Genomic DNA, 22,623 nt, shown 5'->3' with positions numbered 1-22,623 from the left:
TCCTTCTCTAGTCTAGTCTGTGTTTTATTTTAAAAATGTTCTTATTCGGGGGGAGGAATATGTTGTGTATTTGGTTGTCATGGTTTTTGTTGCTATGGCAACTAAGTTAAATTATTAGGGAATAGCCCAGCCTGTTTCGGCCGGTTGGGTGAGCTCTGTGTCTGTAAATAAAATGGTAGTTTTGTTAGCTGTCTGCTGTCTGGCCTCAAGTGATTTCTTCCTAAACCGGCTGCCCCCAAGAATATAACAGCTCTGTTCACCAGCAACCTAAGGTCGTTTTGCTCACTCCTTCTTTAGGGTCTGAGGATGAGCTGTACACTGAGCCATTCTGAACTGCTCTTCTCTCTTCTTAAGGCTCCTTCTCCAGGGCTGGCATGCCTCAAAGTTGCAGCAGGATAGGACTATCTGAGCTCACAGTTGCTCTTAACTGTTCTTGCCTATTGTGGGGTTTGTACATCCTATCACAAAATATGAGGTATAATTAAACGATACTTTAAGATTCTCAGATGAAAGGTGTTATACAAGTTTTAAGTAATATTACATTGTGACACATGGCCAGAAAGAGTTAAGTAGCTTGCAGGCTAAAGGACCCATATTCAACCTTTAGAGATATCTTAGAAAAGTATGTAAATGGTAATTAGGGCCATTCCATGTTAGATGGGCTAGAACAGTGGTTCCCAAACTGGGGTTCGTGAACCGCAAATGTTACAGGGGTTTCTCAGGGAAAAATTCCCTAATGGCAGACAGAGCTTCCCTAGGGACCCCGGGCAGCAAGGGGCCAGCAGCTAAGCAGATCAAAGCGAGCATATCTATCACACTGAGGAGATTTAAACTTCAAGACTCCTTATAAGAAATGGAAAGGGAGGTGGATATTTTTTGCTGTTTTTTAAATTAAATAGGCAGCTAGTATTGTTTTTTAAATTATTATGAAGAACAAGTTTAAGCTTTGTTTAAAGTGCGTCATTTGCCTGGACTGCTCAAGCCCTGAATGCTTGTGTAGGAGGAACTCTTTGAGTTGGCTTCTTAAATATCTTCATGCTGTTTCACATCTGATACTCCTTGATGAACCATAGGAGCCTTGTCTTATAACAGGCTTATCCAAAGTGATACAAGCTACGAAAGTGAGAAGAATGTTGCCATTTTCATAATGTAATAAAAATACTGTAATGATAAATAATAATTAATAATAATGTGTAATAAGCATGTCATAAAAATAAATTTTGTATTTCCAAGATCACTGCTTTTATAATTTATACTCAGGTAAAGGAGAAAATGCCTAGAAATATTCATTTTTAGGAGGGGGTTCGCGAGACTTGACATTTTATTAAAAGGGGTTCACAGGTTGTTAAAGTTTGGGAACCACTGGGCTAGAACTTTGAAATGCAAACTTGTATTGTTAGAGAAGTAGAGGTGATACTAATTGTATGTGATTACTTATATCTTGTTAGATATTAGTAATGTAAACAGACAGTTCCTGTCTATTACTATAGCTATTGATTCAGAGATCAAAAGGGAATATTAACATTTAGATGAACCTTAGGTGAAATGTCATTGTCTATATGTCTCTTTAAAGTTTGTGATAAACTGCTTAATGGATAAATCACTTACGTTAATCCATGTAGTAATTACCAGTGACATTTAGGAAATAGAAGGAGCCTATTGTTCACCCAGGACTGTATGGTCAAGAGGCTGCTAGAAAAATGTATTAAAGGATCAGGTCCCAAGAGCCTTTTATCTCAGATCTGGTTGATGCTTTATGCAGGGGAAGCTTGAGTCGTAAGACTCAGATCTCCAGTCCCATCTGGATCACCCTGCACATGAACATAGAACTATAACCTATGCACTAATTCTGAAAGAACTTTTGGCAACCACAAAGCTCACCATCTCTTGTTTGACTAGGGTGACCAGATGTCCCAATTTTTCACAGTTGCTGTCTGGTCACCCTAACTATGAATCTCATGTCAGAACTGTACTCATGTCTGTATGTATACTGATTTTTTTAACCAATATGCTCTCTCTTTTCTTTTTTAATAAATTTTAATTTAGTTAATAAGAATTGTCTGTAAGCATGTATTTGGGTAAGATCTGAAATATTCATTAACCTGGGGGGGTAATGTATCTGATCCTTTGGGATTGGTAGAACTTTCTTCTATGATGAATAAGATTTTCAGTAATTGTCATCATATTTGACTTGGGTGTCTGGGTGGAGGCCTAAGATTGGGTTGCTTTAAGGGAACTGTGTTTTGGTTTCTGGGTAACCAGTAAGGTACTATAGAAGCTGTTTTGCGGCTACTTTGGTGGATCTAAGTACTGGAATTACCACCAGCTTTGGGCATTGTCTGCCCCGTTCTTTGCAGTTTGCCCTAATTAAGTAATCTCAGTGTGGCCCTCCGAGGACCCTGGTCACATACATGTACAGGACTATAAGCATGCTGTACTATATGTACTTTCATGTATACATATCATTTATGTGTAACTTTAGCGCCCTCGTGGCCAAGATGGAGTCTGCTCTGCAGGCAGCTCTGGCCAAGAGACAGTGCGTGCAGGAATGCAGCACGAGAAATCCCTTCCATCCCAGGGGCACCTGTTCCAAACCCCCCAGAGTGAACACACACACCCACAGGAAAAGTACAATGGATATAACAAAAGGAGATATTTATTTACAGAGGGCTGAGAGGAGAAAAACAACAAGGGGAAATATAGGGGAAGCAGTAAAACAGGGCTGCATCCAAACCAAGGCCCCACGGGCCCAGTGGTAGCACAGTCTGACAGGACAGACACTGAGCAATGCGTCTGCACACACAGTTCAGGAGTCCTGAGCAAAGTTCCAGTCCGGTGGTGAGTCTTGGGTGCTCCTGGTCGTCTTCAGCGCCAGTGAACTTTCCCTCAACAAACCCCTCCGGTGCCTCTTCTGCCGCTCTCTGCAAAGCCCCACAGAGCGACCACCTCCCCACTTAACTAGCTACAGCCTCCCTCCTTGTTCCCAGTGCAGAGTCACCAGCCCCAGTACTCACAGCCCCACGCAGCTCTGGGCAGCCATGATACTGGGTCCAGCTCCGGCCTGTCCTTCTCGGGCGATTTCCCCCAGCACAGTGCTCCTCCTGGCTCCTGTCCTGGGCTGTCCCCGATCGGGCCTGTCCTCCTCAGGCCTCCGGCAGGTTCTCTCTGCTTCCTTCTCCAGGGCCAGCCATGCTGCTTCTCCCTCTCTCCCTGGAGCTCCAGCCCTGCCCCCTGGAGTTTCCCTCCTTTTTCTTACTCTTCCCCTCCCCCCTGGGAAAAAGATTTAAAGGGGCCATGCTCTCTAAACCCCAAAGGGGTTACATATGTATTACATGATAATTACACATATAAGGCAAACATTTCACAGCAATGATGGTACAAGCTGAAGTTTAGGGACATATTGTATTTATTTATTTATTTTTAAAGCTGGTAGTGTCCCTCTACAAAGTCACTACTGTAACTTCATAACATAGGGTTTTAAAAAGAGCACACCTTATGATTTCTTTACATACTACTTCAAACTGTATGAAAAACATAAAATATGTTCTTTTATATGTAACCCCTTTGGGGTTTAGAGAGCATGGCCCCTTTAAATCTTTTTCCGGGGGGGAGGGGGAGGAAAAATGGAGAGAAACTTCAGAGGGTGACTCTAAGTGGGAGGGAGGGAGAGGGCAGCCTGCAGGCCCTCGCAAAGAGAAGCAGAGAGAGAACCTGCCGGAAGCCTGGGAAGGCCAGGGCAGCCGATCGGGGACAGCCCAGGACAGGAGCCAGGAGGAGCCCTGTGCCAGGGAGGAATCGCCCGAGAAGGACAGGCCAGAGCTGGGCCCAGTATCACGGCTGCCCAGAGCTGCGTCGGGCTGTGAGTACTGGGGCTTGTGACTCTGCATTGGGAACAAGGAGGGAGGCTGTAGCTAGTTAAGTGGGGAGGTGGTCGCTCTGTGGGGCTTTGCAGAGAGCGGCAGAAGAGGGCACCGGAGGGGTTTGTTGAGGGAAAGTTCACTGGCGCCGAAGACGACCAGGAGCACCCAAGACTCATCACTGGACTGGAACCTTTGCTCAGGACTCCTGAACTGTGTGTGCAGACACATTGCTTGGTGTCTGTCCTTCCAGACTGTGCTCCCACTGGGCCCATGGGGCCTTGGCTTGGATGCAGCCCTGTTTTACTGCTCCCCCTATATTTCCCCTTGTTGTTTTTCTCCTCTCATCCCTCTGTAAATAAATACCTCCCTTTGTTATATCCATTGTACTTTTCCTCTGTGTGTGTTCACTCTGGGGGGTTTGAAACAGGTACCCCTCGGGTAGAAGGGATTTTTCCTGCTGCATTCCTGCACACGCCTTCTCTTGGCCAGAGCTGCCTGCAGAGCAGACTCCATCTTGGCCATGAGGGCGCTAAAGTTACATATGTAAATTATTAAACATTTATAATTATGACCTACATTTTAATAGGTATGCAATATTTAAAAAATTCAAAAATACAGCATATATTAATTGTAAAAGCAAGAATTGTCCAATTTAATTAACATCCGCATCCAGTTATCATAAATTAAACTTATTTTTTCTGGCAAACCCCAATCCACAAACTTTTTTGTAACTGATCATGTTTAAGAATATCAATTAGTTTTAACTAGGTGGTAGTCCCCAGGGATGCATCCTCTATCTGATATTGTTAGAACATTGTTAAACATTTTGTATCATATAGCCTCTAAATGCTCAGCTGAAAAACAGACACACGTGTAGTCTCTCTTTTGTTCAATGAGACCCACTTGCCTGTTTTTGCTGCAGCTGCGTATTTGTGACTAGCATTAGGATTTATGATGGTTAAACTGAAACATGAAGTGGGTGTGTCTAAAATTAAATAAAAATGTTTGTCTTCCTAGCATGTGAAGTTGAGCCCTGTCTTGGACAACTCTAAAAAAACCCCAGACATTTCCTCCATAATAGTTTTACAGTCAGGGGCGGCTCCAGGTATTTTGCCACCCCAAGCATGGCAGGCAGGCTGCCTTCGGCGGCTTGCCTGCGGGAGGTCCCCGGTGCCACGGATTCGGCGGCAGCCTGCGGGAGGTCCGCCGAAGCCGCGGGAACCAGCGGACCCTCCGCAGGCATGCCGCTGAAGGCAACCTGCCTGCTGCCCTCGCGGCGACCGGCAGAGTGCCCCCGGGGGCTTGCCGCCCCAGGCACACGCTTGGCGTGCTGATGCCTGGAGCCGCCCCTGTTTACAGTATGTTTGGGCAATTGCAGCATTAAAATAAAGTGGTATAACCACTTAATATAAGCTATTATCTGTCTGCATTTTGTTGATATTGCTAACATTATCCCAATTGTCAGAAAACATCTGTTACCTCTCCCTCCGTGGCTTGCCACCCCAGGCATGTGCTTGACATGCTGGTGCCTGGAGCCGTCCCTGACTAAGATATATATTTTTAAAGCCTGTTGGCTGCTTTTAATGTTGGTGTCAAAAAGCTATATTCGGTGTTGCCTTGTGTAACCGCTTTGCACAAGCAGACTAGTGGAAAGGAAACACAGGGCAGGTATAGAGCCCCCCCTCCATTACATGGGTGGGCCTCTGAAGGAACCCCAGACACAGAGGGCACTTCAAGAGGGTCATGGGCAGAGCACAGGTAGGAAATGAACTGACCAGAAGAGGAAGGTGGCAGTCTGAGATGTGGCTGGATCTGTGTTCCCAGCCATTCTGCACTCTTGCAGTGGTCCACAGGCCTATTCCAAAAGAAGCACAACTTAGGAGAGCTTTCAGGACTGCGCTGACCTGAGCCAGGGGCCACATTGGTCTCAGAAGTTGCTGAATAGGAGGAGCACAAGCTGCCTATACCTTGGTCCCTGAAGCTGATCTTCTGTCCATTGTTTGTTTTAAACAAATACACTGTATATATTTAAAGTGTCTTTAGGCATGTACTAATTTAAATTAGCCAACAGCCTTTTCTATTTGAAAAGTATTTTGCAGTGTAATTAGCAGTTGTTTCTTGGGGCTACATCCAGTGTCAGAACACTTCTTTAGGCCATCTTCTTTGCTTGCATTTTAACCCTTCTGTTTTCTGGTTAGGAATATCACATATTTCTTATATAGAGCTTTTTGTCTTTAGATCTCAAAGCACTTTACAGAGAAGGTCGGAAACAGGAGAGAAGTGGCTTGCCCATGGTACCCCAGGAAATTAGTGTCAGAGGGGAAAACTGAACACAATTCTCTGGAGTCTTACACTAGTGCCTTATCCACTAGGCTATACTGCCACCCTAAGTAAGTAATGTAATGTAAATGAATGAATCCTATTTACTTAGGAGTCGATTGTGGAATTTCTTGACAATGTTTTAATAATCTTAACACCTCTTGCAATTTTTAGGGAGGAATGTGGCAATCTGCAGGGTCAACATTTAGCATTAATATACAACTATGGTTTATTATGGAATAGGAGCAACACTTACACAGCTTATACAATATTCTTCCTGAGACAATGCATACACACAGCTATCCAGTAGTAGGATGATGCTACAGCAAATATCATGAAATTTTGCTATATTATAGATACACAAATAAGGAACTTCTCATCCAAATGCTATGAGGACTATTAATAGAGAGGGAGAAAACATAGTTTCATGTACTGGATAAGGACTCCATGCTTGTAAAACTAAACTGGCTCTTTATTAAGAGAACTATTTACAGAGATACTGCAAAAGCAGTTAACATTCTAGTGCATGTGTTCAAAGACTGACTTTTTGGTGCCTGCTTCAGACTTTTCACCTTCTCAATATGTGTTCTCCCTCCAAGTTCCACAGAAGAGGATACATCTTTTAGTTTAACAATTGTTGTTGTTGTGTCTTTTGTGCAAGCGTTTGTTGATTTGCAGGGGCCAGCGGTTACTAGAACATAACCCACCTTAGGGATATGGCCTCTACCATCATCCCATTGCTCTTCTTCAAACCAGTCTCCCATTTCTTGTGTTGTTGCTTTTGGTGGAGGACTTGCTTCCACCTGTTGCTACCTTTATTCTGTTGGATGGCATCCTGTTGCTCCTCTGTATTGCTCATGCACGTAATTTAGTTCTGACTCTCCTACTTAAGGCCAGTTGATGACTGAGGCTCTTTCTAGGTCCTCCTGGTCCTGGACACATGTATCTGGGTGGGCTGTCTGTCTGCAGCTACTCTGCAGCTGTTTTTGGTTTTGTCTCTACTGCTGTCTTGAGTCTATAGCTACCTCATATAACCAGTGTCCCAGTGCAGCTTGGACTCTTACCTTTTGCCATTGTTTAGCACCACTCACTTATGTGTAGTGGCCTCAGCTCCTTGGCTCCATTTGTTGTAGTGGGCTACCTGCTTAGCTTGGCATTCCCTTAACTGCTTACGTGTACTGTCCATTGTTCTGCTGGGCTGCAGCAGACTGCACGGGCTACCACAAGCACATCAAAGCTGTCCTGGAGTTGCAGCTAGCAAGAGATATTAAGAGTAACAATAAGGGTTTCTTCAGGTATGTTAGCAACAAGAAGAAAGTCAAGGAAAGTGTGGGCCCCTTGAATGAGGGAGGCAACCTAGTGATAGAGGATGTGGAAAAAGCTAATGTACTCAATGCTTTTTTTGCCTCTGTCTTCATGAACAAGGTCAGCTCCCAGACTACTGCACTGGGCAGCACAGCATGGGGAGGAAGAAGTGGTTCAGGACTATTTAGAAAAGCTGGATGAGCACAAGTCCATGGGGCCAGATGCACTGCATCTGAGGAATTGGCGGATGTGATTGCAGAGCCATTGGCCATTATCTTTGAAAACTCATGGCGATCGGGGGAGGTCCCGGATGACTGGAAAAAGGCTAATGTAGTGCTCATCTTTAAAAAAGGGAAGGAGGAGGATCCGGGGAACTACAGGGCAGTCAGTCTCACCTCAGTCCCTGAAAAAATCATGAAGCAGGTCCTCAAGGAATCAATTCTGAAGAACTTAGAGGAGAGGAAGGTGATCAGGAACAGTCAGCATGGATTCACCAAGGGCAAGTCATGACTGACTAACCTAATTGCCTTCTATGAGGAGATAACTGGATCTGTGGATGAGGGGAAAGCAGTGGATGTGTTATTCCTTGACTTTAGCAAAGCTTTTGATACTGTCTCCCACAGTATTCTTGCCAGGAAGTTAAAAAAGTATGGGCTGGATTAATGGACTATAAGGTAGATAGAAAGCTGGCTAGATCGTCAGGCTCAACAGGTAATGATCACTGGTTCCATGCCTAGTTGGCAGCTGGTATCAAGCGGAGTGCTCCAAGGGTCGGTCCTGGGGCCAGTTTTGTTCAATATCTTCATTAATGATCTGGAGGATGGCATGGATTGCACCCTCAGCAAGTTTGCAGATGACACTAAACTGGGAAGAGTGGTAGATACGCTGGAGGGTAGGGATAGGATACAGAGAGGGACCTAAACAAATTAGAGGATTGGGCCAAAAGAAATCTGATGAAGTTCAACAAGGACAAGTGCAGAGTCCTGCACTTAGGATGGAAGAATCCCATGTACTGCTACAGACTAGGGACCGAATGGCTAGGCAGCAGTTCTGCAGAAAAGGACCTAGGGGTTACAGTGGACGAGAAGCTGGATATGAGTCAACAGTGTGCCCTTGTTGCCAAGAAGGCTAACGGCATTTTGGGCTGTATAAGTAGGGGCATTGCCAGCAGATCAAGGGACGTGATCATTCCCCTCTATTCAACATTGGTGAGGCCTCATCTGGAGTACTGTGTCCAGTTTTGGGCCCCACACTACAAGAAGGATGTGGAAAAATTGGAAAAAGTCCAGGGGAGGGCAACAAAAATGATTAGGGGGCTGGAGCACATGACTTATGAGGAGAGGCTGAGGGAACTGGGATTGTTTAGTCTGCAGAAGAGAAGAATGAGTGGGGATTTGATAGCTGCTTTCAACTACCTGAAAGGGGGTTCCAAAGAGGATGGATCTAGACTGTTCTCAGCGGTACTAGATGACAGAACAAGGAGTAATTGTCTCAAGTTGCAGTGGGAGAGGTTTAGGTTGGATACTAGGAAAAACTTTTTCACTGGGAGGGTGGTGAAGCACTGGAATGGGTTACCTAGGGAGGTGGTGGAATCTTCTTCCTTAGAGGTTTTTTAAGGTCAGGCTTGACAAAGCCCTGGCTGGGATGATTTATTTGGAGATTGGTTCTGCTTTGAGCAGGGGGTTGCACTAAATGACCTCCTGAGGTCCTTTCCAACCCTGATAGTCTATGATTCTATGATTTGGAGTTCTAGATTTCAGAAGTAGCTGCATGTTCTGTCTGTAATTAACAAAATGACTGTGGCTATTTGACTGCAAAATAGATTGTAACAGTTATTTGTACCTTTGCCATAATCCAAGATGGAGATTAGATCTTCTGTGTTGATGAGCATGGTATAATAGAATAGACTAGAATACTTTTTTATGCCATCAAGAAGATTCAGCCAGTACAGAATTTAGTGGTGTAAGCATTAGGAAACATTCAACACTTTCCCTCCAGCCTTAGTTTCCTATTTGTTTCTGGACGCAATTCTAGGTGGTGATTTTGATCAAGAGAGTCCCATATAGTGTTTGGGTCATGGCTACCTGGCAAACATCTCCCTCTAGGCACCAAGGATCTTCTTTTGTCAGGATCTTCTTTTGTTAATAATTTCTATATTGGGTATTGGGAGACTATTCATGCTGCAAAACATGCAACTCTGAAACATGCTTATTCAGTCAATCACAACCTGAATCTGTTGAAACTTTCCAGGCACAATATTTTATCTTCACTCTGGTTATTATTATTTTTATTTTTTTTTAGATGGCATAGCTTGGAGTGATTTTGGGGTATCAAACCAGCCCATGGCTGTGCCTTAGATACAAAGCAGACCTTTTATTTATAATTCTTGTAGCATTCCATTTTGTATTGTGACTCATACATAGTATAATTTTGTATAAATATTTTGGGATCAATTTGATCTACGATGTACCTTCCAGTAGTAACATGAACTAAATCCTCAGAACCAAAATCTGCCTTTTCTCTTCTTTACTGTTACTTATGACTTTTAATGACAGACCATTATGTATAGGAATGGTTCTGACTTGTAGAATGGCTATATATTTTTTAAAGAAATCAAAAGAAAAGGGGTAACTATCTCATGACTGGGAGGTGGGCAGTCATGCCCAGTGGTTGAAGCGGGAATCAGTAGCTAGGAATCTGAGCCCAGAGTCAGAGGCCAGGTGCTAGAGACAAGGATCACGGTCATAATCAGAGGTCAGTCAGAGCTGAGGGTCAGAATTGGGTTATCTGGAGTGAGGTAAGGCAGGGGTAGGAGACATTACATCCGTAGGTGAACACTTTGAACTGCTGCTGGGTTAAAGTCACTAGTTTTTTTTTTTACTTTGATGTAGAACTAATGCAGGCTACAATATCTGATGTTTTGTAGCACTGGTGAGTAAAATAAACAGGCTACTTAAATATGAGAACAGATCATGTAGCTGAACAGAAAGTGTCTATGCAGTCTGCGTACAACATATGACATAGTATTTCCCTTTATCCTGGCCTCTACTACAGCAATTGTGCACTATTTTACAGGTTAGGAAATTCAGATGTGAACTTGAACCCCTGATCTACTGCAGGTAATGTGCTCAGCCTTTATGAAAGTTAGTGTCTCATAAAACACACATGTGTGCGTGCACACACAAATTTATTGAGTAAATGACTGCAGTATTATTGAAAAAATAACACTGGATTAACTAGCAAAGGAAAACATGAGAATGATCTCAATTGTTATTAATGGTGACATTTACACCTCAGTGCCAAAGGCCTTAAAAGGCCATATACACCACTTAACCACTGCACTGCAGCCCAAATCCACCTATCCAGAGAACACCCTGAATACAAGGGTAACAGGAATCCCCCATGCTGTAGTTGTAGAGTCATGCCACAATTTACAGTTGTCCCTATAGCCCTAATATACCCTGTGTGTGTATGTGTGGGAGAAGATATGGGTGGAAGTAAGGATACAAAAAATATTCTCCTAGGGTGTTTTTGAAATGTATTATATTATAGTGGAAAGCTAATTACAGTTTTAACTATGAAGTTGCACCCAGTAGCTTTAAGGTAAGAAGGGACTAGGTGGTGCAATGGGCTGGAGCACCAGTCTTAAACTTCTGGAGCCTATGTTACAATCCTAATGTAGGTCACTAATTAAATTGTTTAGTGCATATTTGTCCAAGCCTTAGAACTACACAGCTGGAAACCTCTGAGGAAAAGAGGCCCTGGTCTAAAATAGCAGGGGTTCTGCAAGATGGGATTGAGAAGAATTGGTAGTACTGTATGGGGGAAGCTTGTACGGTCTTTTTCTGAACTCTATCTAGTTTCAGTAAGTGCTAATAGTCCCTCATTTTCATAAGCATGAGATTCAGTCAGTAATTTAAAGGGAAAATATACCACATGAATGACTGGGGAAGAGAAAAGGCATTGTCAGAAAGCCTGAGAGGAGAGAGGATGAGATTTGTTTGCATGTTTTCACTTCATGGTGTGATGGATCTGCTAAGTAGGGGATTACAGCTCCCATCAACCCACTCCCCACTGCACATCTTCTACTTGGCCAGGTACAGAGAAAGGGCCTGAAATACGTGTTGGCTGGGCTCTGTTTGACTAGCCAGGTGCTGCAGGGAAACTGGAGGAAGAAAAGATTCCCAGGACCTGTATGCAGAGCCACGTGTGGAACAAGCTGTGACTGGCAGATATTGCAGCTGGATGCTGGTCTGTGTGAGACTTATGGGGAACAGCAGCCAGTGCATAGAGGCCCCAGTAAGAGACACTAACTGAGCCTGGCCTGGAAACCTGCAGGTGCCTATTTGCTTGGAATAGAAATTTAACTGTGAATTCATCCTAGGCAATAGCCTTGAAGAGCTCCGACTCTGTTGGACTGCCCCCAGGGACCCAAGTAGAGAACTGTTATTGCTCACTTTAAGTATTAAGCCTCTGTCTTGGGTATTTACAACCTTTCCTTTTCCTGTCAATAAAATAATCTTTTCCTTAGCCATGTGTCCAAGTGGTTACTGGGACTTGGTTTGCCCACAGTCCTGCATTATGAGGGACATCCCTTATTTAAACAAAAAATTGCCTATCAGATACTAAATTGGGATAAACTATCCATTTTTCAGTAAAATTACAAAAGTGTCACTAGAACTACCTTTAACTGAGGACATGTTGTGTAAGTCATTTCTTCAGGGTTTTTGCGTTAACTGTGTTTACCTTAATAATTTGGCTGACATCAACCATTTAAATAAAATCCTCCTACAGAAAATGTCTGTTTCAAGAAATGCTTTGATACAAAAGATCTCAAGAATCTCCTGGTGAGCAGACCCTGTAAATTCTTCATATATCTGTACTGGCCCTGGTGTTAGCTCCATCTGAATAGAGCTCTGTAATCTGGGGGTGAAACTGCCACACTTATCTTGTTGACATGGAGCTGAATTTGGCCACTCCTTTTATTAGTGACTGCTTGAATTATACCCCAACCTCCAGTTTGTATGTTCTAGTGCACATAACTCCACCAGACCTTTGGGAGGTCATTAACATTAAATCCTCCTGTGACAGATAAACCAGCCTATTAGATATCTAGTTGTCTGATACCACATTCTCAGACAGGAAATAATGCTCAGCACCAACTCGAAGGTCTGCTCATATTCAAGGGAGGAATCCCACTCCTGCGTACCAGGATGTGACATCACGGCTGATCTCTCAGCCCCTCTGTGCTACAGCAGTTTATGCACTCTGGACAAGAATGGTACTGGCCCTTTACCATGCACAGACAATCAGTGCTGCCAGGGAGCTGAAAAATAACTTCTTATAGAGTAGAAGCATGGGTGAGAAAGAGTCTAATACACTAAGTTACTCCCAAGAGTTTGTCATTGCACTTGCCTTCTTGTCCACTTGATGTGTTCCTGGACCAAACTCAACAGGTTATTTTCGGGCTCATCTAAAGTTGATGCAACTATGCACCAGTTTGGCCTGGTTTCCTCTCCACTCTGTGGGTCAGCGATGCAGACAGTAACTCATGTGGAAGAATGCCCAATTCAACATCTGAAGGGCAGTGCCTAGCCTCCTTGATACAAAGGCTATTCTCTGTCATGGAACCTGGACATTGAGCTCTGATGTCTGCATATGAGAGGAGGAATATCATTGTGAAGTATTAGAGCTCATTTACTTATTTCTCTCCTCCAAGACAGTACAAAGACAGACTTTGGCACCACCACAGGCAAAGCAGGACAAAAAGGATAAAGGACTGGCTATTGTTTAAAACACACATGTTCTAAAATTGTTTAGATGCCTGTATTCATACTTCCAACAATGGGATATTGTGTAGGAGTACTAGAGAGGCAAAGAAAATAAGATTTCTATAATGAACTGCTGGTCACATGAAATCTGATTAGATTTCTTGCAGTAAAATCTACACTGAGCAAGGACTTAAACGTATTTGTATTGAGAGACCACAGCTATGCTGGCTTGGAAGAATGTATTTGTTGAGCAAGAAATCTGCAAACAAAATATTCTGGTTAAAAATGCAGATACAGAAAGTTATCTAGACATTGTTGTACTTCTGAATGTGAAGTCTTTCATGGCTCTCTTCTAAATCCTTTAAGTATATTTTCCCCATTCCTCTGAGCGAGTAATTCTGCAGGTGCCAACCAAGAACATTTTTTAAACATGTAATAGGCCACTAGCTCTTAATGTTGACTAGTTTTCCTGTGGTCTAGGAATCAACTGTGCATAGTAACCCTTTCTGGACTGTTTTTTCTTTAGGCTATAACAAATGCATAGGGCTAATTCTAGACAAGTATGTAATCACATAGGGCATTGGTCTGTCAGTACCTCCTCCTAGTATCACCCCCCTTCCAGTTGTGATATGCTACCTGAAAGATTGGACTCTGTTCTTATGACACTGGAACAAGCACTCTGATATTGGCAAGCAGGTGACATGTTCCCTCCTCATGGGCCTGAGACATGGACATTAGTTAGGGTGACCATATTTTCCCATAGGGAAAGCAGGACACCCCATGGGGCCAGCCTGAGCCTCCACCCCACACGTGTGGGGCTGGCCTGGCCCAAGCTGCTCTCCTGAGCCCTCCCTCCTACACAGGGCTGGTGTTACTGCTCATCCCCCTGCACATTCCTCCATGCTCTGCTAGGGGTTGCACCCCACTTTTTTGGCAAAACTGGGCATTTGTCCTATTTGCTCTTGCCAACTGATGCTCAACTGGGAAGAGCAAATGGGACAAATGCCCAGTTTTGCCAAAAAAGTCAGGACAGGGCTTAAAAAAAGGACTCTCCCGGCCAAAACAGGACATGTGGTCATCCTAACATTATTCAGCTTTCCATTCACTTTTATGGGCTTTGGATCATGACCCATAATTCCCTGACCCCCAACTTTCCACAGAAAGCTGCATAAATTTGCTTGGGATCCCACACATTGTGTGTTGCACAGGACCTGGGAAAAACAAGGATTGGTTGTGTTTATATATGTATCATTTTTCTTGATATATAGTTTTAAAGTAAGGAAAGGTGGAGGGAAAACCCTCTCCTGAAGTAATCCAGATCTTCAGGAGTTATTGTACAGAAGTCAGGGGCGGCTCCAGACCCCAGCACGCCATACGGGAGGCGCTCTGATGGTCGCTGGGAGGGCGGCAGGCGGCTCCGGTGGATCTCCCGCAGGCGTCCCTGCGGAGGGTCCGCTGGTCCCGCGGCTTCGGTGGAGCATCCGCAGGCATGCCTGCGGGAGGTCCACCGGAGCCGCGGGACCGGCAACCGGCAGAGCACCTCCCACAGCATGCCGCCCTGTTTGGGGCGGCGAAATGTCTAGAGCTGTCCCTGACAGAAGTACCCCCTTGAACACCACTGTTAAATCAAGGAGTAATCAGGGGCATGCACAAGGGGGGGCAAGCAGGGGCACAGCTCCCCTCCCCCAGTAAGCAGGGGAACAGAACACCTCTGGGTCTGGGGTAGGGAGAGCGAACTCCTCCAGCCCCAGGGCTGTGGAGGAAGAGCCTGCTCCACCTGCCATGGCGGAGACAGTCAGCTCCTCTGCCCCAGCCCGGGGCGGGAGATGAAAGCTCCTCTGGCCCTGGGGCTGTGCGGGGTGGAAGGAAGAGCCAGCTCCATGAGCACCAAGGCTGCGGTGGGGAGAGGCGGTGGAAAGAGGCAGCTCCTCTGACTGCGGGGGACACAAAAAGTGCCCTCCAAAACTGGCCAAATTCTTATTTTTGTGCATGCTGCTGGGAGTAATGGTTTAACATTCAAAAAGTTATACTTAGTAAGAAAAAAAAAGCTTGGTAATGAGGCTGTGTAGCAGGGTGAACCCCTGCTCCGGCCCTGAAGGGGTTAAAAACAGCCCTGGGAAGGGGCCAAGGCTTGAGAAAACAGCCTTTAGGCTGGGCTGATTAGGAGAGTGGCTGCAGGTGAGGCCACACCCCAAACTGAGCGACAGCTGGCCCCTATAAAAGGCCAGGGAAGCCAGCAGCCATGTCAGTCTCTCTCTGCCTTCAGAGAGGGAAGGGCCTGGCTGCAGGGGCTATAGGCAAGGTACCTAGGGTGAAGCAGGGCTGGGGAAAGGCTGAGGAGCTGGGGAGCTCCAGCCTAGAAAGCCCCAGGCTGCGGCCTAGCGAAGGGCCAACTGGTACTGGGGGTTGCAGAGGGCAGCCCAGGGGTAGGCCAAGGCAGCAGGTCCAAACCCCTTTGCCTGTGATGAGTAGGCTGATACTGCAGTCTGCCCCAGGACGTGGGGCTAGACAATGACTGGCAGTAGCCAATACTGAGGCAAGGTGGGGATAGAGGGTGAGGGTTCCCTGAGGAGGGGAGACCCTAAGAGAAAGGGGTTACTGCTAGGGGGCAGCACCCCATATAAAAGGGCACCGGGTCCAGGGAGGGACATGGGGGCCTGAGGACAGGCGGATCACCAGCCTGCAGAGGGCGCTCTGTGCTGGAACAGAGCTAATTCCCAGAGTCACCAGCAGGGGTGAGTCCGGGCTGGCTACAGGCTGATCTAATGGTGGAACAGGATTCTTTAAGGAAGGATGGTGCGTGGGGTTGTAGTTAGTGGGAATTCGGTATAGCCCTTTTTGACTGAAGCAGGGGTAAGGGCTATATTAAGAAGCACACAACATCTGGGCACAGAGATTCTTGGTGATGGTTTTGTTTTCAAGAAAATGCAGCGCAGGCAGGCAGGGGGATGCTAAGGATTGGCTAGCCATCTGGCCTGCATTCAGTAGCTGCAGCTGTGTACCTGAGGAGCATAGTGGAAGGGTGGTGTGACTTTGGTTGAGAGTGAGGGAAGAAACAGACATCAGGCAGGGGGGTGGTTAGATTCAGGAAATCCTTTCAAATCCTTTCATCTATGATTCTATAATATACATACTCTGAAGTGTTTAGTTGATGTCCTAAACATGAGGTTTGATTACTCTTGTAACATTGTCTTAGCATGTGTAAATTTGTTGCTGATTAGCATACAGTTATCCAAGTCCAATTGGTCTAAACATGATTACACAAACACAAGTAGTTTCTGCCAAGCTTACAGACTGGTCAGCATTCTTGCTGTTAAATAGTTTAAAATCTAAGAATTAGGGCTTTTTCTTAAACTGTGGAACTGTTAATAATCCATTCACAAATAATTTTGTGCCATTCACAGATCCAGCTAATCAGATTTGAGATGGCAAAAGTGTGGCAATATCTGTGGGTCTGGTCAACAAGTTATTTCAATATGGTGGGCCAACTTCTTCCCTGGTATAAGTGCTCTGAAGTCAATATCTTTACACTAGGCATTAATTTATTCCTTAGTAATATAGTAATGGAAATAATAAGATTTATTAGGAGACTCATTACCCATTCCATTTATATAACTAGATGTATAATAGATGTTACAGACAGACATTTTATATTCTGTTTCTGAAACAGAGATGGTCAGTATACATATAATGGTTGTGTATATGTATGTGTATGTGTGTATATATAATATGTTTAAAAAAAACTAGTGCTGTCAAGCGATTAAAAAAATTAATTGCAATTAATTGCACGGTTCAACAATAATACCATTTATTTAAATATTTTTGGATATTTTCTATGTTTTCAAATATATTGATTTAAATTAGAACACAATACAATGTGTACAATGCTGACTTTATATTTTATTACAAATATTTGCACTGTAAAAAAAACAAAAGTGCAAATATTTGTAATATAAAGTGAGCACTGTACACTTTCTATTCTGTGTTGTAATAGAAATCAATATATTTGAAAATGTAGACAAACATCTGAAAATATTTAATAAATTTCAATTGGTATTCTATTGTTTAAAGTGCGATTAATCGTGGTTAATTTTTTAGTTAATCGTGTCAGCTAACGGCGATTGACAGCCCTAATAATAACTAAATTGACTATCACCTTTTACTGTAGTTTTCTCTGGAGACCATTATTTAGCTGTCTCTGAGCTGTTTGCACTTACCTGCACAGAAAATATTAATCTGTACACCTGTTACTGATGGACAAAGGCTAAGAAGCAGCTGCTTTTACTGTAATTGGTGGTTTCAGCACAAAGGCATTCAGAGGAAGTCTTTTTGAAGGCTGTCATAACTGAAAAATCATTGAAATAGATTCCTTTACCACCACCCAGCCCCCAAAAGAGGACAGACTTTGCAGGAATTTCCACCTCTAATGGAAGATACCAACTTTGAAAGGCACCCATTGGGGGCCCTTAAAAGGGAATTACTGATGTCCCATGGGGAAAAGAATAGGGCTGCAGGAGTTCCTGGTTCCTTTTCACGTGATCAGGCCACTTTAGTGTGACACCTAGAGAGTTTTTCATAGATTCCAAGGTCAGAAGGGACCATTGTGATCATCCAGTCTGACCTCTTATATAACACCAGCCGTAGAACTTCCTCAAAATAATTCCTGGAGCAGATCTTTTAGAAAAAAACATCCAATCTTCATTTTAAAATTGCCAGTGATGGAGAATCCAATGACCTTTGATAAATTGTTCCAATGGTTAATTACTCTCACTGGTAAAAACTTATACCTTATTTGCAGTCTGAATTTGTCTAGCTTTAACTTTCAGCCTTTGGGGCATGTTATACCTTTCTCTGCTTGATTGAAGAGTCCATTATCAAATATTAGTTCCCCCTGTAGGGGCTTATAGACTATAATCAAGTCACCCCTTAAGCGTCTCTGTTTGACTTGAGGAGCTCAATTGAATTAGTTTATCACTATAAAGGCACATCTTCTAATTCCTGAATCATTCTCGTGGCTCTTTCCTGAACCCTCTCCAGTTTATCAACATCCTTCTTGAATTGTTGACACCAGAACTTGACACAGTATTCCATTAGTGGTCACACCAGTGCCAAATACAGAAGTAAAATAATCTCTCTCCTCCTACTTGAGATTCCCCTGTTTATGTATCCAAGGCTCTCATTTCTCTTTTTGGCCATGTTGGGTAAGTCTACCTGCAGAGAAAAATGCCAAGTGTCAGAGCCTGGGTTAGCTGACTCAGGGTTACAAGGCTCAGGCTGCAGGGCTAAAAATAGCAGGGTACATGTTCTCACTTGGGCTAGAGCCCAGATTCTGATACCCTCACCTTGCCAGGTTTCAGAGCCCTGGGCTCCAGTCCAAACAGGAATGTCTACACTGCTATTTTTAGCCCTGCTGCCTGAGCCCCATGAGTCTGAGTCAATTGACCTGGGCTCTGAGACTTGGTGCTGTAGGTTTTTCTTTGCAGTGGAGATGTACACAATGCTGGTCTGGGAGCTCATGTTGAGCTAATTATCCACCAGGACTCCCCAGTATCCTCAGAAGCAGTAACTCTGAAAAAGAGAGTCCTCCATCCTGTAAGTATGGCCTATGTTCTTTGTTTTTGATGTATACTTTTAGATTTAGCCATATTAAAACGCATGTTTGCTTGTGCCCAGCTTATCAAGCAATGCAGATTGCTCTGTATAAGTGACCTGTGCTCTTCATTATTTATCACTCCCCTACTTTATGTCATCTGCACAGTGACTCTGTTTTCTTCAAGGTCATTAATAAAAAATATTAGAGCATAGGGCCAGGAACCAATCCCAACAGGAGCCCACTAGAAACACTCCTGCTTGATGATTTTCCCATTTACGTTTACAGTCTGAGACCTATCAGTTAATCCATTTAATGTGTGTCATGGTGATTTTATATCATTCTAGCTTTTTAATCAAAATGCCATGCGGTACCTTGTCAAATGTCTTACAGAAATCTAAGCATTACATCAACACTACTACCTTTATCAATCAAACTTATAATTTAATAAAAAAAGATTAAATTTGACAGGACCTGTTTTCTGGAAACTTGTGTTAATTGGCATTAATTATCTTACCCTCCTTAAATTGTTTATTAATTGAGTCCCATATCAGCCCCTCCATTATCTTTCCTGGGATCAGTGTCTGATTATAATTAGCCAGGTCATCCCATTTTGACCCAGCTTCCTCCAACCTTCTTTTCTTGCATCGTCGTTCAGATACTTATTATCATTTTTTTCCATTGTCTTGCAATTTCAGTTTAATGATCTCGTAGGTTTTGGGGTTTCAGTCCTTGTCTGTAAAAAGATACAAAATGTTTAATGAATAAAAGTCAGTAACTTAGAGCTCACATGTTTCTTCACCCCTTACACAGGCGGAAGGCTAAAGAATAATTTTGCATTTAATTACACCTTACAGGAACACTGATATATTGTGTATGAGGGTGATATGTAGAGTTTTTGCCAATTAAAAAACAAAAGGTGGGTGGAAATATTGTGCTCCACCCTCCATGCAGCAATCCACATGGCCAACAAATCAGCATGCAATAGCAAATTTTATTATCTGAATTGAATAATGGAATGCCCTTTAAAGCAAGGGTACAAAAAAGATCTGCTCAGCAGAGGATTTAATCGAGAAGTTGCCAGAAGTTCAAGGGCCACAACTAATTTGCATAACATGGAATAGATGGTAGCTAACTTAATCTTTAATGTGTCTGTATATCCCATGGAGATTTACGTGCCAGTATTAAATGTTCTGTCCTGATATGAACAGCCCTTTGTTTGCATTAAGAAGGTGCACTAGATACTAGAAACTACAGTCTCCACAGACTGAAGCTCCATATTTTAGGAAAGAGAAGATGCAGGATTCATTATAGATACCTAGCTGTGGGCCACCTTTTTTTGAACACACCCGTTTTAAGCATATAGATGAATATCTATTTAGGTAATCATAACTGATAAATGTACCATAGATGGTTCCTTGGCCATACACTAAGGTGTATCTGGTAGATAAAAGACTTTCCAGTGGACTGGAGGTTTGCCCTGTTCAGCAGAAATTCTACTTCTATGTATCCAAGCACTAGTAACCCTTCCTGTCACACCTGCTGCCATTCATATTATCAGATCAACTAATGGTTTTACTTTGTAGTCAGTGATCTGTATCAACTTTGGACTCTCACAACTTTGGTCTAGCCAGGAGGTCAACATGCTGTAGAGGTGACTCAGAGTTCCAGGAAGTGGATGCCTAAGGTATCCCTCATGAGAACCCTTTAACCCAAACTTGGGATGCCACTTGTGTAGGGAAAGCCCCTGGCGGGCCGGTTCAGTTTGTTTACCAATGGGAGCTGCCTGGAGCAGCGATCGGCCGGACCTGTGGACGCGGCAGGTAAACAAACCGGCCCAGCCCGCCAAGGGCTTTCCCTAAACAGGCAGTGTCCCAAGTTTGGGAAACACTGTCCTAAAGAAAGGTTGATTCTCATTAGTTGGTAACCATTCAGACATGTTGATTTCCAACTTTACACTATATTTGGTGCTTCTTTTTGATAACTAGTTGGATACACCATACACAATTTTTATGTAGTTTCACTTACATTTATTCGGATTCTTAATTTTTGCATTTTTATTATGTTAGAAAATGGCGAATGATGCATTTCTTATTTACTAGATTTTTTTTTAATTGTGGTTATTTTGTGTCCAGCTCTATTTGGATGGAAATTCAATTACAAGTTAATAAAAACAGCATTTTAATTAAATACTACTACTTTAATTGTGTGGGATACATAAACTTTTTAAACCAAAGCATGTTTTGCATTTAAAACAGATTTATTAAACAAGGAAGTTTTATCTGTAGTTAATAAACTGAAGTTTTCCCAGACAGTCCTTTGTGTCCTTTAAGATTTTAGAACTAGTGGATCTCATCTTCACATCTAGTTTTTATTTATGAATCAGAGGAGGAAAACAAGTTTTCTTGCTTTCTCAACTCCCAACTGGTTTTTTAACTTTGAATAAACTAGCCATTGAACTAAACTAGTTGAATAAACTAAAATGAAGAAAATACTCTCTCTGCACCTGGAGAAGAGGCTAGTGATGTCAAAAGCTGGTTTAGCACTTCTGTAAAACCTGGTTCCAGGTTCTTAGCCAGTGACTTTCACCAGTTCAGTGGTTTGCTGTTTCTTTAAAACTTGGCAGCAATGATGTATTGCTTAATATTATTTTTTATATTTTATTGAAATGATTTAAACAGATTATAATCTAAGTCAGGGGTAGGCAACCTATGGCATGCGTGCCGAAGGTGGCATGTGAGCTAATTTTCAGTGGCACTCACACTGCCTGGGTCCTAGCCACTGGTCCATTTTAATTTATTTTTAAATGAAGTTTCTTAAACATTTTAAAAACCTTATTTACTTTACATACAACAATAGTTTAGTTATATATTATAGACTTATAGAAAGAGACCTTCTAAAAACGTTAAAATGTATTACTGGCACGTGAAACCTTAAATTAGAGTGAATAAATGAAGACTCGGCACACCACTTCTGAAAGGTTGCCGACGCCTGATCTAAGTTTAAACCTTAACATATGTTTTTCAATTTCAAGTTTATTTTAAAATAGGTATATTTTTTAAAAAAAATAAACCAGTATTTAATTTAAATAAGATGTTTTATCTAGATACAATTTGTGTTTTTTAAAATATTTTTTAAAAAAATCATTTTTATCCACCCTGCTGTACAGAAAATATAAGGTACTGTCCCTACCCCAAGGACCTTGCACTCAAGGGTCCCAGTCCTGCCATTGGATCCACATGGAAGCAGTCTTATCCCTATACAGATCCCTCTGCAAAATCAGGGCCTAATTAGAGAGACAGTACAATCCTGACATTTAAAGTGACAGATTATCATTTTTGCAGAATGATCCTCATGAAGTTTCATTGTCTCTTGGCTTGCTTTATTATTCAAGAGTATCGCATATGGTGCTGTGCTACAGTTCTTTAAGAAGACTACTTGGGCAGAAAAGCAAGTGTAGATGAACAAGGCTTTCAACAGAACAAATACATAGATTACAGACATGAGGAAAAATACAAAAAGCCTCTCCAATGAAGGGAAGGGAGGCAAAAAGCCTCCTTATTTAAATAAACTTCAATTGGAATAATGAACCTAAATTAGAGACAAAATTTGTAAGAAATATTTGATTCAAACAGATTTTTAAAGACTAATGATCACAACCATTAATGAAAAAGGTGATATGAATAAACTAAACTTCTAACCACTTGCTCAGAAACATTGTTTACACTTAACAGATTCTTTCCCTATTTAATAAGTGTAGTTTTTAATTCTCCTCAAA

At 42.8% G+C, this 22,623-nt stretch overlaps 1 long non-coding RNA gene across 1 annotated transcript; it reads left to right on the top strand.

Annotated features, from left to right (window-relative positions):
* Positions 1-6,104: 6,104 nt before the first annotated feature.
* On the top strand, positions 6,105-11,901 carry LOC123344716. The gene is made up of 3 exons (XR_006572631.1): positions 6,105-6,250; positions 10,560-10,603; positions 11,582-11,901. It is a non-coding gene; the product is annotated as an uncharacterized LOC123344716 (long non-coding RNA).
* The last annotated feature ends 10,722 nt before the right edge of the window (positions 11,902-22,623 follow it).

The sequence above is a fragment of the Mauremys mutica genome, chromosome 11 (assembly GCF_020497125.1).
Source record: "Mauremys mutica isolate MM-2020 ecotype Southern chromosome 11, ASM2049712v1, whole genome shotgun sequence".
Taxonomy (NCBI): domain Eukaryota; kingdom Metazoa; phylum Chordata; order Testudines; family Geoemydidae; genus Mauremys; species Mauremys mutica.
Note: the sequence above shows the minus strand (reverse complement) of the source record. Positions and strands in the feature narration are given on the sequence as shown.